The sequence below is a fragment of the Phycodurus eques genome, chromosome 7 (assembly GCF_024500275.1).
Source record: "Phycodurus eques isolate BA_2022a chromosome 7, UOR_Pequ_1.1, whole genome shotgun sequence".
Lineage (NCBI taxonomy): Eukaryota > Metazoa > Chordata > Actinopteri > Syngnathiformes > Syngnathidae > Phycodurus > Phycodurus eques.
Genome location: NC_084531.1, coordinates 3,039,059 through 3,058,531, shown reverse-complemented (window position 1 = coordinate 3,058,531; position 19,473 = coordinate 3,039,059). Strand labels below are relative to the sequence as shown.

Sequence of the window (19,473 nt, the reverse complement as noted above, 5' to 3'; positions counted from 1 at the left end):
TAACAGCTCGCTTATGAGCTCTAATTATTCTCAAAATAACCAGGAATGAGCTGCTTCAGAGCCTAGCCTCAAGCACTGACTTTCTTATTGAAATTTCAACCAAACATTTCAATATCCTCAATTACATTCTCAAGCATTTAGAAATATATTGTATATAAACCCACATTGCCCCATTGGGGACGTAAGACAGCAGTGAAATCAAATGTTTTTTGAACGGGAAAGAAAGGCTTAGTGCCTTGCTTTAAGATACCTCAAAAGTAGTCAGGAAGTGACGAGCATCTCTCAAACAATTAGTTGCCATTGTTATTCCAAAGCCTAAATCATTACAGATGAATTTGCCTCTGAATAACCAGTCGCCAACTGTGCCGCCACATTCGCATTTTATTTTATTTTGCTATGTTTAGTTTCTTGATGTTCATGCTCTGATTAAGAAAAATCGGAAGTTACTCACCAATTACTCAGTACTTGAATAGTTTTTTCACTCTGTACTTTTTATTCTTACTCAAGAAATTTTTGGGAGGACGAGGTTTAGTTTTACTTGAGTCACATTATTGTCAAGTAACAGTACTCTTACTTGAATACAATATATGCCTACTCTACCCACCTCTGGAAAGGACAGCATTCTATGTTGGAGATAAGTGGTGTTGGAAGCCCCCTCCTCTGTTTAGAGGTGGCTTCTTAAACTTATGATTGCACATCTCACTCCTCTTTCAAACCATCTATCTTCTCTGTCCAGAATATTACAGATGAGGTACGGCCGCTCAGAAAAATGTTGTTCTCATACCGGGAGTCATACCCAGGCCATGTGGCTGCAAACCAGGAACCGGGATCCCCTCGGAAGAGCTGGAGGAAGTGGCTGGGGAGAGAGATGTCTGGGCTTCCCTGCTAAAGCTGCTATATAGGCGGCACGGTGGGGGGGCGGGGGGGGCTGGTTAGTGCATCTGCCTCACAGGTTTTAGGACTGGGGTTCAAATCCCGGCCCCGCCTGTGTGGAGTTTGCATGTTCTCCCCGTGCCTGCGGGGGTTTTCTCCGGGCACTCCGGTTTCCCCCCACATTCCAAAAAAATGCATGGTCGGTTAATTGAACACTCTAAATTTAACGTATGTGTCAATGGTTGTTTGTTTATGTGCCCTGCGATTGGCTGGCGACCAGTTCGGTGTGTACCCCGCCTCTCGCCCGAAGATAGCTGGGATAGGCTCCAGCCCGCCCGCGACCCGAGTGAGGATAAGCGGTACGGCAAATGGATGGATGGATGGATGTATATATATATAAATATATATATATATATATATATATACACGTACTGTACATACACTGTAAATATACAGTGCCGGAACAAAGTATTGGCCCCCTTCTCAAATTCTTATATTTTTGCATAGTTTCTCCACTTTAGTGTTTATGTGTCCCACAGTCACAACAGTAAACAGTTAGTAAAACATGAATTGAAAGTATTTGTTGTTTTACCAAGTGTTTCCTCCTTATTAACACATTAATGAAGTTGAAGAACAGCAGATGATTGATTGCTGGCCTTGACCTGTCTTGATCGAAAATCTCGCAACTGGCCAGTCCGAGACCGAGACAGAGTTTTACTTTTCCTGACACAAGCATAAAACAGAAATCCTGGAACATGCAGTCAGTTTCCCACTATGAGGTGTTACAGCTCCAGTGATCACATTGCCCTTGGAACCTTGTGAACTCAAGTTTGTGTTCGAAATACCGAGAGCAAGCTAATGTGTTTGCTTTGCACCTCTCTTCAAAAAGGATCATAACCCACAGAGGCACCAACTTTGATCAAAGTTATCCACTGTGTTTGGTTGTAAGCCAGCAAAAGTACATTACCAGTATCCAGAAAAACATCAAAATACAAGTGTATCCATGTGTTAATTTATCAATTAGTTTTGTTTTAAATATGTAGTTGCTTTTCGGACAATGTCACAGCTTGTGATGTTCTTTGAACTGATGTTTGAATTTATGATTGCACTGTTTTTGCCACGTATATGATACATGATACATAAGAATTATTCCTAAGGAAATATCAACCCCTGTAGCTACAGTATCTAAAAATATGCCCAGCGAAACAACAATACACTCAAATTATACATTATAACGTTTAATAAAGTCTTTCAAAGACACTGTACTTCCTTTTCATGCCCATGGTGAGAATGCACATTACAACAAAATTCCATTGCTTTGAAGTCACACCATCATTCTATGCAACAAGCACAACTACTGTATCCACTTTGAATTGTTTAGAGATTGCTTAAAACTCTGTTTCCGATTTTCAATTCAAAATCCAATCCAGTAAATTAACCTGGTTCCGGCCCACATTGGCTTTCAGTAAAATTTGAAATGAGTTTGGAGACCCTGCCGATTACCCATAATACTAAACATTTCTGCTTGCTACATTTCTTGCCCTCCGTATTGAAAATGTTGGAAAACAATCCCTGCTCGTTACCTTTTTCACGAGAAATGGGTTCTGCACTGGCACATGCTTCACCCTTACGTAAAGAGTCATGGAGATACACACTTTGTCATTCATAGCAGGAACAAGGCTGTCTAAACATTTGACTGGGAAGGCATATATCTAAAAAAAAAAAAAAAAATCTCATTTATTTAGGTCAATTGAAGACTTAATTACAGCCGGGAATGTGAGTAATAATGATATATTAATAATCTGTCTCTGTGTGTGTCAGTCGCTTGATCAGTTTTTGATTGTGCAGCCTACTATGCCTGTTTAAACATTCCAGTTGGTGAGTATGTACAGTACAGTCGGAACTCCAAACGCCTTGGTTTTACATACAGTCTCTTAGGTTAAACAGGTTTACTATAAAAGGACCAAGTTGAGTTAGATGGTGAAGAAGGAAAACAAAACAAACGTAAGAATCTCGCAAAGTTAAATGGATCTAAAATTATAGAAAGCAGACAGGCATCAGTGCACTTGTCATTTCAAATAAGACAGAACTTTTGGGGGGCGGGGGATTCGTTGCTATGGCCTCAGCAGGCACACAACCAGCTATGTCGAACAAGACATGGAAATAAAACATGACTTTCTGCACCATTTGCTGAAAATAATGATTGTGGAGACAAAATCAGATTCAAAGGTCACTTCCCTTTTCCATGTTGTTATCCAGCAGAGCTATTTAAAGATCAACATTACTGGCTGAGCTTTTCATAAATCCTTATTGGAAAAGGTTACATGGGATAATGATCATGAAAAAGAAATTGTGCCAAGTATGTGCTGTCCTTTTTGTGAAAGTGATTGAAGGTCCGCAATAAAAGGAAGACAGGGCATAACTCCTGAATTGGACGTTGTCCTTGGCAGCAGTGTCTTGTGAGTTCAGATTTATGAGGTCTGTCAAAATGTCGAACTCAGAGCACACCACAGCAGCATGTTTTCAATGACTTCCACACATTTTTGAGGAAAATTCCTTGGAATAACCAAGAATCTTGCAATGCGAATAGTATCACTTGTGTTACTATGATCACTTATATTGATTCACCACGCTCCCTATCAGAAGACTGGTTTTAGACTTTCTGATTGATTTCTAGTTTTTGTCACAGTCAATTTACTAATGAACTTTTAGTTGGTCATATGCATTTTATTCTACCATTTCTTCCCTGCACGGAAGCAACCTTCAGAGTTGTCCATCCATCCATCCGGCCCCACCTGTGTGGAGTTTGCATGTTCTCCCCGTGCCAGCGTGGGTATTCTCCGGGCACTCCGGTTTCCTCCCACATCCCAAAAACATGCATGGTAGGTTAATTGACAACTCTACATTGCCTGTAGGTTTGAATGTGAGTGCAAATGGTTGTTTGTTTGTATGTGCCCTGCGATTGGCTGGCAACCAGTTCAGAGTGTACCCCGCCTCCTGCCCGATGACAGCTGGGATAGGCTCCAGCACGCCCGGGACCCTAATGAGGAAAAGTGGCTCAGAAAATGGATGGATGGATGGATGGATGGATGTTCCTTTGGGTTACACATAATCTTTGTATAACTTTGGCATTCATAGTCCAAGTTTCACCACCTAAGTGAGGACTGGTAAAATACATTGATCGAAAGCTTTTCTTGTCAAGCAAATTGGAAGATTATTCTTGAATATAACACTAAGCCTTCCATAAGCCTGCCAGACAAGATTTATGCAGCGTTCAACTTCAATGCTTGTATTTCCATCCATTGCTACGAGTTGGCCTAAATAGATGAGGTTGTCGACGACATCTAGGACATAGTCTTTCATTTTGATATCTTTTTTTGTGGACAGTAACGATTGAACATGACCTTCGTTTTGCTTTTGTTCATTTTCAGACCTGAGCGACGGCTTTCTAACTAACTCTAATTCCTGAATACGACGCTGTAGTTGTTCAGCATCGAAAGAGAATAAAATGATGTCGTCTACAAAAGGAAGATGGCTCAAATACGCTGCGTTCATTTTCAGTCCTTCTTTTTCCCAATTGACCTTTTTAAATATTTTTTCAAGGCAAGCTGTAAATAACTTCGGAGACAGTGTGTCGCCTTGCCTGACCCCTTTACCTAGACTTATTCTCACTCTTTCATCATCAATTGGTAATGAACCGGAAGAATCGTTGTATGTTGATCGTAGAACGTTGATATCGGGATAGAGCCGACTCTATCCCTTGATTTACTAGCGCCTGCAGTATCGAAGTGGTGGTGACTGAGTCAAACGCTTTTTCATAGTCGATGAAGGCTACACACAGAGGCATTTCGTACTTGTTGCGTGGTTCGATTATTTGTTGAACTGTCTGTATGTGGTCCATAGTATTAAAACCGCTACGAAAACACGCTTGTTCTATCGGCTGTGCGTCATTGAGTTTGATTCCAATTTGTTTGTCCAATATATATATATATATATATATATATATATATATATATATATATATATATGTGTATATATATATATATATACATATATATATATATATATAGAAAGAGAGAGAGAGAGAGCAGTGGTGGTCCGTTTGATGACATGTTATCACAGAATAAACCTTAAAGAAAATAGATGGATTGATGTGCTTGGTGGATGGATCACATACATGTTTTGCAATGGACAAGTATTTGAGGTTTAGAAAAGGCCGGGTTCAATGAAATCCTGGTGTTTGATGGGAATTGCTCAAATGAGTTCATTGAAATTTGCCAGGGTAAAGCCAGTATGTTGCTTCTCCGGCAGGGTGTGCTGTGCCCGCGCCCTTCTGCGCGCGCCGCGACCTCTGTCACGAGCGCGCCGAAGCAGCAGAGGAGGACGCTCGCAGCGGAGCAGCCACTCGAAAAAGCAGTCGGTGTTGTATTCCAGTTTTACCCGTTTGAATGGTGCACATAAGTGAGACGGACCTTTCCACCGGGATATTCTGCAACACGCACAGGTAAATCCCGCGGATTGAGCCGCATTAATTTTCTTCGATGCTTCACGCCAAGTTCGAAACATACGCACAAACGTGCGGTGAGCATGAATGAGGGGGCAACGCGGATTTCTGCAACCGGTGATGCGTTTTGTTGAAAATGAATATCTACGATGTGCCGGACAAGCGCAATGAGCGACGGCATGGTACATCTCTTAAGTGTATATCATGTCCTGCAGCAACGTGTGTCCTGAATAACAAGGTGGAGGAAGACCAGTTGAGAGGTGATTACTGATGACTAGTGAGCTGAGTCGCAGTCGCGTGGGACTGTCCGAGTCCGAGCTCCGCTAACGCCATCCGAACCACATCCCAGTTGTGTGTGTGTGTGTTTTTTTTATCTTCTTCTCTTTGAAATCACTGGTGACTACTAACCTAGGCCTTGCGGAATTTTAAAAAGTAAAGCCATGCATGTCGTGTCGGAGCGCTCAGATTGATAGTATTCTACAGAGGCAGGTGTATGTTGGATATCGACTCCAAATCGGATACAGCGCCTGGAATATCAATGGTTTAGGTTGCATTTGCTTAAAAACAAACAAACCAAACCCTGTTCCTTTATGTGAAATCATTTCCAATCAACCTAAAAAAAAAAAAAAAAAAAGAAAAAGAGCGGGGGGACTCTTGGTCATATAGTGATTCACGCAGAATTGCATGTAGCTTGCAGACAAGCAGATGGAAGCAACAACTGGGGCTGGTCTAAAATGTCCCATGGATCTCCATCATGAAGGTTACCACCAGTCATTAGTGGGCTGCTTTGGCGGTGTGGAGAGAACAGTCTGGTGTTCTGCAAAAGCCATCAGGATGCATGAGACCAATTTCTGATGTGACCAAAGCGGTTATTTAGTTTACAGCCTGGCTTCTGTGATTTTAACATACATCACACGCACGCACGCACACACACACACACACACACACACACACACACACACATACGTGTATGTACATCTGCTGCTGTGTGTGTTAAGCGCGCCATCTCTCACCTTCCAGCTGGCAGGCAGCCAAACAACTGCACAGCAGCAAAAGCTTGGTGGGCCTGTGCTCCTCCTCATTTCTGTCCCTATCACCTCCTCCTCTTCCACCCCATCACCTCTTATCCTTGCACCTCCTTTATCACCGCTCTCGCTTTCACCAGCTTTGCACAGGCTGGGCTGTAGATCAGCTTGGCTCACTGTAGATTTGCGCTGTTGCGGTAGCCTACATAATATTTGTAGCACGTAACTGGAAATGAGCCTGCAGTTGTCTATTTGCCAAATTAATTTTTGACCACATTTGATCTTCAAAGATTTTGTTTCTTTGTATCTGACATTTGGGAAAGGAGCAAAGAGTTGTCGTAATGAGTAACAATAGTAATACATGATTGAAAATGTATTGACCACTTGGATTGGTTTTAAAAGAATCTCTTGCATTTTGTTCTGTGGTATGTTTCAACACATTGATGCCTCGTGTCCCATGAAGGATTTTACCACATACATTTCTTGGAATGGCCACTGACTCCATCCATGCATCCATTTTCTACTGACGATCTTGTTCAGGGTCAGAGTGAGGTTGGAGCCATCCCAGCAGGAGGAGACTGTAATTAGTTTTTAAATAGCCATAAAATTGCTTACATTAAATCTCAAATGGAACACTATGTATTTAACACTGTTGCAACACACATTTTGTGTGTGATGTATTTGCAGCTACGCTAATTGTACAGCAAAATGAGGATAATGTATTTTTATATACATATTGTGTTCACTTACATTAGACATACTCATGGATATAAACCCAATTATTATTTCATTATTTAAACAAGGTTGCATAAGGAAATTATTCTTTCATTCGTTCATCTTCCGTACCGCTTATCCTCACTAGGGTCACGGGCATGCTCGACCCTATCCCAGCTGACTCTGGGCGAGAGGCGGGGTACACCAGCCAATCGCACGGCACAAATAAACAAACAACTGTTTGCATTCACATTCACACCTACGGACAATTTAAAGTCTTCAATTAACCTACCATGCATTTTTTGGGGATGTGGGAGGAACCCGGAGCACCCAGAGAAAACCCACGCAGGCACAGGGAGAACATGCCAACTCCACACAGGCAAGGCCGGATTTGAACCCGGGCCCTCAGAACTGTGAGGCAGACGTGCTAACAAGACGTGCTAACCAGTCGTCCGCCTTTCCGCCACAAGGACATTTATTGAAAAAAAGATCTATGCTGTTGTAAACATGCATACACTATTCCAGACTTTACGATCTCACTTTTCCGAATATCACTTTTCCAAACTACTCTGTCGTGCTTGTTTAAATATGGTAACTAATGATCTGCAAGCAGTGTGCATTCGACTAGGTAGGCTGTTGCATGCAGCTGTTCTATACTGTACAGTATATAAACTACTATAATTGTCATTGTTTTTCTTGTTCTTAACAAGTTTACAGTACTTTGATATAGAGTGTAATCTCAATTTGTTTTACAGATCAACTGAGCAATACATGTCTGTATGTTGCAGAGATGTCAGTCATTTCCTTGTGGTGAATGGGTTTGATGTAGGGACTCTTATGTCCTAACCATCGCTGGAGATGTACAGTACATGTACAGATTTTGAAGAGGGGTGGTGCGCATCCCCTGCTGCAGTGTTTGACCTCTCTGCCAAGCACACTGACCTCCACATGGAGGAGGAGGAGGAGCGGGAGGCCATCCCTCTGTTCGTTTTGTTCTCATTCTCCCTGAGCGGCTCGCTCCACAGGCTTCCTGCTTGGAAATGGCATTACTGCAACCCCTCTTCTTCGTCCTCCTCCACCCTCCCCCACACTGCTCCTTCATCTCCGGGGTCCCGAGGGCTTTGTGAACGTCTGTTCGTGCCAAATGCCAGCACTCTGAAAGCCCCCCTCCCTCACATTGAGGGTGTAGGAGAGAGAGTGAGTTGGGGGGATTTCTTTGGTTCCCCTCTCCATACAAGCTGGGGTCTGTCTGTTATGTGTTGGTGGATGGTGCTCCTTCCCCAGTGTTGGAGCGGTTGGATTGAGCGTGTGTTTGTGTGCACTATTGTTCTCAACAACTGCTGGAATGCTGTTGAATGGTGGCCGTGTCAGTTCAGCATTATTGTCTGTCTTTGTCATTTTTATATGTGTAGGGACCATTTTTGCCTCTTTTGTGAGACTGCCTTGCCTCACAATGAGCCCTAAACACTGTGTGTTCTACATATGGCCAAGGACAATGGCAATATGCTGTATCATTTTTGTCATCGATGGACAACATCAACATTCATTTAGAGTCATTAGCATGAGATAAATATCTTGAATATGCTGATAGCGTTTGCTCCTACAATTCGCATATGTTAAAGGCAAAGCTAACACATTTGCTTCATAATTCACTTATCATTCATGGATTTTCATATATGGATTTTGTTACGAATCTTACGATATGCAACAGGTCAGACCCTAAAGCAGGAACAAGAAATTGAAAGTCTGCATTTCAAAAAGGAAAACACAAAAACAAAATGCAAAAAACAAACCAAACAAACAAAAAAACTTGTTAAGAACAAGAAAAACAATGAAAATTATAGTAGTTTATATACTGTACAGTATAGAACAGCTGCATGCAACAGCCTTCCTAGTCAAATGCACACTGCTTGCAGATCATTAGTTACCATATTTAAACAAGCACGACAGAGTAGTTTGGAAAAGTGATATTCGGAAAAGTGTGATTGTAAAGTCTGGAATACAGTGTACGCATGTTTACAACAGCATAGATCTTTTTTAAAATAAATTTCCTTGTGGCGGAAAGGCGGACGACTGGTTAGCATGTCTTGTTAGCACGTCTGCCTCACAGTTCTGAGGACCCGGGTTCCCCACCTGTGTGGAGTTTGCATGTTCTCCCCGTGCCAGCGTGGGTATTCTCCGGGCACTCCGGTTTCCTCCCACATCCCAAAAACATGCATGGTAGTTTAATTGACAACTCTACATTGCCTGTAGGTTTGAATGTGAGTGCAAATGGTTGTTTGTTTGTATGTGCCCTGGGATTGGCTGGCAACCAGTTCAGGGTGATAGCTGGGATAGGCTCCAGGACGCCCGCGACCCTAATGAGGATAAGTGGCTCAGAAAATGGATGGATGACTAAGCTGTTATCCAATGTAGCAAGCTCAGTCTGGCACAGGAAAGGAACTGCATATAAAATATTTTTTTCAGACTCTCCTTATTTGGGGCGGCATGGCATCCGCCTTACAGTTCTGAGGACCCGGGTTAAATTCTGGCCTCGCCTGTGTGGAGTTTGCATGTTTTCCCCGTGCCTGCGTGGGTTTTCCCTGGGTACTCCGGTTTCCTCCCACATGCCAAAAACATGCATGGTAGGTTAATTGAAGACTTTAAATTGCCCGTAGGTGTAAATGTGAGTGTGAATGATTGTTTGTATATACGTATGTGCCCTGCGTTTGGCTGTTAACCAGTTCAGCGTGTACCCTGCCTCTCGCCCGCAGTTAGCTGGGATAGCCTCCAGCATACAGGCGAACCTAGTCAGGATAAGCGGTGTAGGAAATGGATGGATGGACATCCTTCTTTGGTGACTGGTGAGGGTTGACAGACACAAACAGTAAGTAATGATGATTGACAAAGGTAGAGTACAATTTCATGGCCAATCAGTGCCAGAGTCCAGCTAGGTGGATGTTGTGGTTACAAACCTCAAAGCGCCGCAAAGAGCCACACAAGAGAACTAGATGCAACAGTGCTGAATCTGTGACGGTCTGTCAAGTTAAAACTGGCCTTTGCAGGATGGAAGTACAGGAACTTCTTCAAAATCATTGATGTAAAAGACAAGAACATACATGTGAAGTGTACATTATGTCCCAGAGAGATGTGTTTGCCTGCGTCCGCTGTGAACTCTAATCTCAAACATCTCTCAACGGCACACTCCAGTTTGAGTTATTGAATTTACAGTATAAAGAGTTTAAAGCACTTTAATGTTTAACTGTTATAGAGAATATTTTGTTGAAAATACTTGAAAGTATGTACCAATTGTCTGGAAGTGGTGTGAGTTTATTTTATTTGACTCTACATTGAGTTAAACGCACTTTTTATTGTTGGAACCGCTAGTGGTGAAGAAATACTTGAATTAGGGCCTACAGTATGTCTACCAGTTGTAGTTTGAGGTACAACAGATTAAATGAAGTCTATTCTATAAAACTGGCCTGTGAAACCTACTCAAAAATCCATATTTTGTTTCATGTAGCAGCTGAAATAATTCTTTAACACATCACAATTTTTCTTACTAAATATACTTCCAAAGGTGCTATTGACCTTAAAATTTCACGAATGGTGGGAACAACCCAAGTAATCCATAAATACAAAGAAAGTAGAAAAAATATGCTCAGAAATTAAGTTGTGTGTTATAATGTGAAATGACACAGGAAAAACGTGACCACATGAAGAAAGGGATGTGCAAAAAGGCATGGAAAGCCAAGACAACACCTAAAATCTATCAATAATCAAACAGCAATCCAGCCCCTTGTCAGTGCAAATGCATATCAGTTGGTTCAGTCCTAATTGATGGCCGACAAAAAGGTCTTGCCAAGGTGTGAGTCAAGACACATCTGACGATGGGTAAACGCAAAGAGCTGTCTCAAGACCATCGCAAAGTAATTGTTGCAAAACATAACAATGGCATTTGTTACAGGTGCATATCTAAGCTTCTGAATGTTCCAGTGAGCACATTTGAGTCCATAATACATAATTGGAAATCCAGTCATACCACCATAAATTTGCCTCGATCGGGTGCTCCTCGCAAGATTACAGTACAAACAATGATCAGAAGAATTGTCCAAGAGCCAAGAACCACGTGTGGAGAGCTTCAAAAAGACCTGGAATTAGCAGATACTGTTCTCACAAGGAAAACATTGAGTAATGCACTTTGCCACCATGGCCTCTATGCACGCTCACCACGCAAGACCCAATTGCTGAAAAAAAGCAAGTTAAAGCTCGTTTAAAATTTGCTGAACAAAATTTGGAATATATAGTCTGGTCTGATGAAAGCAAAATTGAAGTCTTTGGATGCCGTAATGCACACTACCTTTGGAGGCGAAATGGCACTGTACATCACCCTAAAAACACCATACCAACAGTGAAGTTCGGAGGTGGGAACATGATGGTGTGCGGTTGCTTTTTAGCAAATAGTACTGGTAAACTTCACATTATTGAAGGAAGGCTGAATAGGCAAATCTAGCGAGACATTCTTGACAAGATTCTTCTGCCTTCTACGAGAATGAGGAAAATGAAACGAGGGTGGACATTTCAGCTGGATAATGAACCTAAGCATACTGCCAAGGAAGCTCTCAATTGGTTTCAAAGAAAAAATAAATAAAGCTGCTAGTATGGCCCAGCCAATCACCTGACCTGAATGCAATCCAAAATCTATGGAAAGAACTGAAACTCAAGGTCCATAAAAGAAGCCCACGGAACCTTCACAATTTGAAGACTGCTTGCGGGGGCGAAGGGGCCAAAATCACACTAGAGCATTGTATGCGACTAGTTTCTCTATGCAGGAGGCATCTTGAAGCTGTCATTGCAAACAAAGGCTGTTATACAAAGTATTAAATAAATACCAGTTGGCGTATTCAATACTTTTGCCCTGTGCCATTTCACATTATTACGCATAACTTACTTTCTGATCTTATTTGTTCTACTTTCTTTGTATGTATGGATTACCCAACATCTGGTGAAATGTTCATGTCAGTAGTGCCTTTGGAAATATATGTAGTGAAAAAAATAAATATTTCAGCCGCTGTATTTATACATTAGTTTTGCTCAATCAGGTCAACTTTTTTAACTATGGCCACATTTTTGTTGATGTGTTTAACATATCAATAAACAACTTGGGATGAAAACCTGACTTGAACAAGAGAAACGGATGTCATTTGTGGATTCAGCAATGCAAAATTTTACTAAATCAGTTACCAATTTTTTTTTTATTGTAACCCAGTGTTATTATAAATGCCAGATAGGCTCCGTCGTATAGGGATTTGGCACACAACAGAATGGTGTGACAACCTCCGTACAGCAGATCTGCATTTAAAAAGCCTCAATGATAAAAGGTTAACTCATGGCCAGACTGATTTGATCTGACAGAGAAGTGCTGACAATGAGACTCAGCTCTTTGTGTGTTGCTAGGGTCAGAATTTTGTGAACTGTATGAATTTCCAGTATGAACGTAACCGACCCTACCAAACAGTCCATGCTGGTAGCACTGATGTGATATTGTGAGATGTTTTCTTCATACACTCTGGCCTGCAGTATTATGTGCATCCCTGTACTTAAACACAAACATAATTTGGGACTGTTTATTGACTGAAGTTGTCCAAACATAGTCCAACCCTCCAACCTTACATATTACATGTTCACGTTGACTATGTGGAAAAGTAATTTCGGCCTTCTGTATGTTCCACATATATTGAGGACTAACAATAAACGCTAGCTAGCGTAGCATAACATAGGATAGCATAGCATTCATATTTCAGACTGTAATACATATTTTCAGTTTGATGTGTTTTGAGGTTGAGAGATGATATACTATGACCAAGTTGACAGTTTTTTTTTTTCAATTGTCTTTATTTAGCAATATCCATACATCACATGCAAGCCTTTGTGCAAACTAAATTAATGCTTTGAGGATGTTCATTGATTTCTAAAAGTAAATGTGCACACTTTCAAAGAGACACCCATCTATCGTATTACATAAATGGTTATTAATATAATGATTTCAAGATCTGTATTATGACTAATCATCTTATATGCACATTTTAGTAGTCATTTTAAACAACAACAACCATAGTAAATGTTCATGCATAAAAGACCCCCAAAATAAATATGACAAAGATGATTATATATTTAATATTGGTGGGACTCTATTAAAACTTTAATCTAATTAATTATAGGTTTTGTAATAAATCTCTTTTTTAATGAAATAAAAATATCTGACAATATTGTTTTTCAATTCTAATGATTAAATGCTGTTAGTAGATTAATACAGTATACGTGATCATAAAGAAAATTCATCTTGTTTACATTTTCAATTAGGCTACAACATAAGGTTCAACGTAGGTATACATAAAAAGATTAATGCATACTGTACACTGACAAAATTACACAACACATTCATTTTCATTATCACCATTATGCACCATTATGATGATGGCATAGTCTTTACTGTGTGGAGATACCATTTCATTACACGAGGCTGTTGTCTGAATTTGTGCTGTTGTCCACCGCAGCCAACTGTATGCACTTTGCCCCACTGGGATTTACTTGACCATGAGCCAATTCAGGAAATGAAGCTGTGATTGTTATCAGGCTCAAATTAATTATACATACAGTATGTCGTTAAAGAGGACCATTATGGACCATTATCTCTTATCAGTACAAATAAATTCACCAAACCTCTTTGGTTGGTTTAATCATGCACACCACTTATCATTTTCTAGGTTTTGGGCAACACAAAGTCAGGTGTCCCATTTTCATTTCCACATGCTTGTAAAGATAGATGAAGTATTTGCCAGTGTGAAGAAAACATCATTTCAACATGCCCCCATTCTAACTGCTAAAATACGTCATTAATGGTTAAAAAAATGCACTTCGGCTAATCTAGAAAGTTCTAATTTAAAATGCCATATTTGGAGACAGTAGGGAATGTGGATTCTCACCATCAATATTGATGAGCTGGTCCTGCATTAGTTTTACCCCAACCTTTATGTCTGTGAAGTGAACAGCAGGTATGATTTCGGATTTGCGAGCTCATTGTGCATGAACATACAACGTGGTCACAATGCAGGGATCATACAACTGGCATGGAGGTGTGTCAAATTGAGCTGAAAATCATGCTCCAAGCCATGAACGGGCAAAACACGAGTAACAGGTGCCATGCCAATGCATTGTTAAGAACATTCCACATCTGATGTCAATAGTTTAAAATGTTGCTATTGCTACAACCTTCTAATTCCTCTGTAATAACATTCACCAGCTAATCAGAATGTATGTCAGTATATGTTGCAATGTGCAAAGAGACAGAGATACTTTTTTATTGCTGCTGTGTATTCTTGGCACTCCATGACACCAGAACAGATGAATAGATACAGTAGGCGGATGTGGGCAAGTCAGTCATGTGTCAGATCTCGCTTACCCTAGTCCCCCGCACCTTAGGTACGAAGGGAGTCATGTCCGTTTAAAGGGTTAAATCTCCCCGTTGTCCCTGCATATTACACAGTGGACCGTCAACGGCGATGGGAGCTTTCTTAAACCGGTGTCGAGAAAGATTCGCCCTATTGAAGTCCTGTTTTTTGTGCTGGTGCCTCTCCCAGCTGATTTTCGGCAAAAGGCGGACTACACCCTGACCAACTATGTAATTAGTTTTTTTTTCAATAACCATATATTCCTCTGCCTTTTTTTCTTTTGAGAATTGAGGCAATTGTCAGCACTGACCTTACCATCAATATCTGATTAAGATATTCACAAATTGGCCTTTCCCCGCTGTAGCCAATGCCTTTTTGTCTTAGATAGATATTCTTGCAAGAGGTCTTACTGACAGAAAATGGGAAAAAGTGCAGTATGGTGGCATTTTAACTCAATAGCTTGTTAGGTCTGACGTGGAAAGTCATTCAGCAAAGAACTGAGATGTAAAGTTCCAACACCCTTTGACCTTCACTTCTGAACAAAAGCAGAAAATTGTTGCCCCAATGCTCAATGTTACGTTAATCCTTATCGTTCATGAACATTAAGGATTAACATCTTTGTTATGGCAATAGTTCGACATTTTATGGCGCAATGCATGCTGGGAGCCACACGGCTTCACAGTTCTCCTGCATGCAAAAATACAGTAACTCTGTGTGACGTCAACCAAAACCCATGATGCAGTGGAAACTGTAGTTAATTGCTGTAAAATCACTTATGATTATTATTATTAGTAGTAGTATTTTTACTGTTAGGTATGTGGCAAATAACTGTAGAATTTACGGGAATGTGTAACAGTGTAGCGACGATGGTAATTCACAGTTTAAGGGAATTTAGAATGACAGAGAATACTTTAATATGTATTTTAATATTTTTCATTTACAGTAACAGGATGATTTTTTAAAATTTATTTTTATTTTTGACCATTGACCATTTATTTGTACCTGTATATTGGAGTGAAAGACTCTTCCCAGAGGATGAAGTGCCTCTTATGCTTACCTAAAAAGTAACTGAAATATTGGCATTCAAAACCTCTCCGTCCAACCTGGTAGGTTAAATGGATTTATATTAATCCAGTGAAGACAAAAAGTCAATGTTTCTTTAGTAATCATGAGCTTGTTTGGGCATATGGTTTATATTATGGCCAGGTTAACGTGTGCTAGCTAACTTTGCGCAGTAGCCAACTCGCAGATCTTTAACGACACCACTTTAACTACACCACTAAAGTGGTTCCCCCTCCTCGTACTCTGCTGTTGTTCTTTCAAAAGCGACGAATATTTCTTCAAGAATCTCACTTCGTTGCGCAATCAGCAACGCTCTCAGCATTTCTATTATATCTATTTCTGTTATAATCACATTCACAACACTTTACAGTCTCACTCTGCTGAGCAATGTATTGATCACAAACGCGTCCATGTTAGTGGCTAGTGAGCTAAGATAAGCTAGCGAGCTTGAAAGGCTTCAACATGCAGGGCGAGGCAAGTCACACGCATACACATTGTTACTGATCATTTCTCGCTCGCTGCCTTCTCATCTGCCATCCACCAGACTGGTCAACTTCTTGATCAATTAAGTGCTAAAAAACAGTCACACATACTATGGTCTGTCGGTCGACCCACTAGGGGCACTACGGAGAGGAATGTCTAGATTTCGTGCATCGATAGGATACGAGGAAGAAAAGAGACGAAGAAGAAGTTAGGGTTGGGGGACGCTAATGGCTGTGTGCTAACTGAAAAAAATAAAGTAAGTAAAAGGAATTACAAGTGTGTTTCTTGTAACACATACACACCTCTGTATAAAGTCTGCCATGTGTAAATTCAAAGCATTCAATGCGTTATTTCCTCGTATTTCCTAGGATTGCCTTTTAAAACGATTTAAATCACTATATCCCCATCTGGAAGGCTAACATAACCTAGTTCCAGACAAATACATTCAATCATCCACAAATTTTCTATGCTGTCCACCCTGTCAAGAGTTGCGGCGAGTGGGAGCCAAACCCAGCTAACGTCAGGCGAAAGACATCCACTGCTCACCAGTTAATCATAGGGCACAAAGAGTACAGTATACAGTAGGGACAGTTTACACTCGCATTCACACCTTCACTAAGTGGGAACCGAACCCATGCTGCTTGCACTCAAGTCAGGCGATTGTACCACTACACTATCAGTGAAGCACCACGGAAATTCCTGAAATTAATAATCTATAACTGCCAATCCCTAATATGAACATGAATTGTGCGACCTGCTGTACTTGATTATTAAGGGGAAGAGATATTAAGGAAAAAGTAACTTTTTAGTTGTTTGTTGACAAATACTTGGATCTCTGGAGTGTCACGGGCAGTGACGATACGGTTAAATTAGTCAGTGGTGGCATCGCGCAAGCATCATTCATTTGCAAATCTGGACAGGGTGGTGTCTCCACAAGTCTACATTAACATCACAGTACGTTGCTTGATTTGCCGCTTATCACTTTTAGGGAAAAAAATATGGCTTACAGGATCAGAAAAGTCCATGCATAGTGGTGACAAAGTTGCTAAGTTGGCAAAACTGTGTTGCTGTTTGCGTCGGTGTGTGCCCTAGCTCTGCCACCGATCATCACATAATGAATGCCGTACTCTGCATTTACGTTGGGGCAGTAACCATCCACCCACACCCCTCCCTGTTTTCAAGGTGTGTGACAGGTGGTTATTACGTGTGCTGTAATTCTTTATCCTCCTTTAACCTGGGAACTGTTAAAAAATAATTGCGTAATAGTTCTCCTTCAGGGAATTAAGTGGAAAGCAGTCAGCGAGCAGGCACATTGCAGTATGAATGGTAGCCTAAATGAGACAGGCTAAACAGCAGAGCAGCTTAAGATCACTGTTAATAATATATAATGCTGCACTCCATAATGGAAGAAAATGGTGCCAAAATGTAAAAAAACAAAACAAAACAAAAAAAACTCTTGAAATGTTGCTGACACTGACCAGCCATTAAACTATGGAAGCCAGTTATTTTGTACATAAATGCCAACACTTACATACATAACAATCACACAGATGACTCAGGTGAAACGCAATACATCTGCACCAGGTCGTAATTGGTGGATGGGGCGGGGAATTCCTGAGGCAGTCAAGTGGATAGAAAGTGCTTAGTCAGCCGCACAGTGTGGATTTAGCTTGAGGCATGTGTTTGAGTGAAGAAACAAGGGGTGGGGGTAATTTCACAGGCCTCATGTTTTCACTTTCACCGGCTGTAATTTTTCACTAAGTACGGTAGTTGTCAGTGGTTTGTGATGGGCCATGCATGATTCATACTGTTTCCAGATGGAAACAGATAGTTGGGTGTAGCCTCTTTTCGTACAGGTTGCTTTCACACTGCAAATTAGTATATTGGTGCATCAGAGGTGTTGCCTAACAGTAAATGGTAAATGAACTTCATTTGTATGGAACTTTTCTACAGTCCAAGGAACTCAAAGCCCTTTTACACTGTTACCTCATTCACCCTTTCACACACAATAATCTCATACATATAACTTTATTATTATGATTATTATCTTTGTTTTTACCTGCATGTTTGTGTGCGAATTTGTGTGTGTAAAGCACTTTGAGTTCATGTCATTATATGAAAAGTGCTCTATAAATAAAGTAACCCTAGTCACACAGTGACGATACAACACCAGGAGCAGGATCTTGAGCTGAAATGAACTGTGACACGGTCACAAACTGGGGATGGAACCTACCTCACGGGTTAAGAAACGACCACGCTACCACCTGAGTCTCACTGCCCCATAGACCACCAGTGCATTAATTTGCCTGTCCCTTTCTAACAACTCCATAGTAGGACATTGCTGTGTCCGATGGGGCATTCACACGACAGTTGTGGCTGACTCAATTAAGATAACTGATTAAGATTAAGAGGTGTGGTCATGTCAGTTTGACAGCATGATTTGCTTTCATGATTTAGCTGGCGATGTTCTGCCTCTGCTAAGCTCTAACAGAGGCTGGCACATAAAGGCGGAAAAAAGACAGCCAGTGTGTAAAGGGCTATAGTTCAATCCTGTAATGAACCTGAATTAAAATTTGTGTAGAATTCAAGGCTGCAATTTGGGTGGGGTATTGTTTTGTGTTGTTCTGATTGTTAGCATCTCAATTTAATTTTTCCTCAGTCAGATGGCTGCCCATCCATCCCTTCCACCAGTATTGAAGCAAGACCCTAAACTTGCATGCAGTATAAACGCCGAATGAAAGTTTCATCTGTTGATAGCATTTCGCATCAGGAAAGGCCACTCTAAATAACTGCACTGTTGAATGCTGACCTTTGTGCTGTTTACCAAAGGAAAAGGTAGGCGTTAGTGGCTTACGAATATATATATATATATATATATATATATATATATATATATATATATATATATATATATATATATACAAACACAGTTGGTATGGAAAGTATACAGACACCTTTAAATTTTTCACTCTTTGTTATATTACAGCCATTTGCTAAAATAATTTGTTCCTTTTTTTCCTCATTAATGTATACACAGCACCCCATATTGACAGAAAAAAATTTAATTGTTGAAATATTTGCAAATTTATTAAAAAAGAAAAACTGCAATATCACACAGCCATAAGTATTCCGACCCTTTGCTGTGACACTCATAAATTTAACTCGGGTACTGTCCATTTCTTCAGATAATCCTTGAGATGGTCCTACATCGTCATTGGAGTCCAGCTGTGTTTGATTATACTGATAGGACTTGATTAGGAAAGCCACACACCTGTATATATAAGACCTTACAGCTCACAGTGCATGTCAGAGCAAATGAGAATCATGAGCTCAAAGGAACTGCCAGAAGAGCTCAGAGACAGAATTGTAACAGGGCACAGAT

The 19,473-nt window shown here is 40.7% G+C and overlaps 1 protein-coding gene across 7 annotated transcripts in view; it reads left to right on the top strand.

Moving 5' to 3' along the window:
• The first annotated feature begins 5,262 nt into the window (after positions 1-5,262).
• Positions 5,263-19,473, top strand: part of fat3a (FAT atypical cadherin 3a) — a 182,085-nt gene continuing 167,874 nt past the window's right edge. For all 7 annotated transcript variants that reach the window (XM_061681170.1, XM_061681168.1, XM_061681171.1 and 4 more), the window contains exon 1: positions 5,263-5,377. The gene's annotated coding sequence lies outside the window, so the exon portion shown is untranslated. The remainder of the gene's footprint in view (positions 5,378-19,473) is intronic.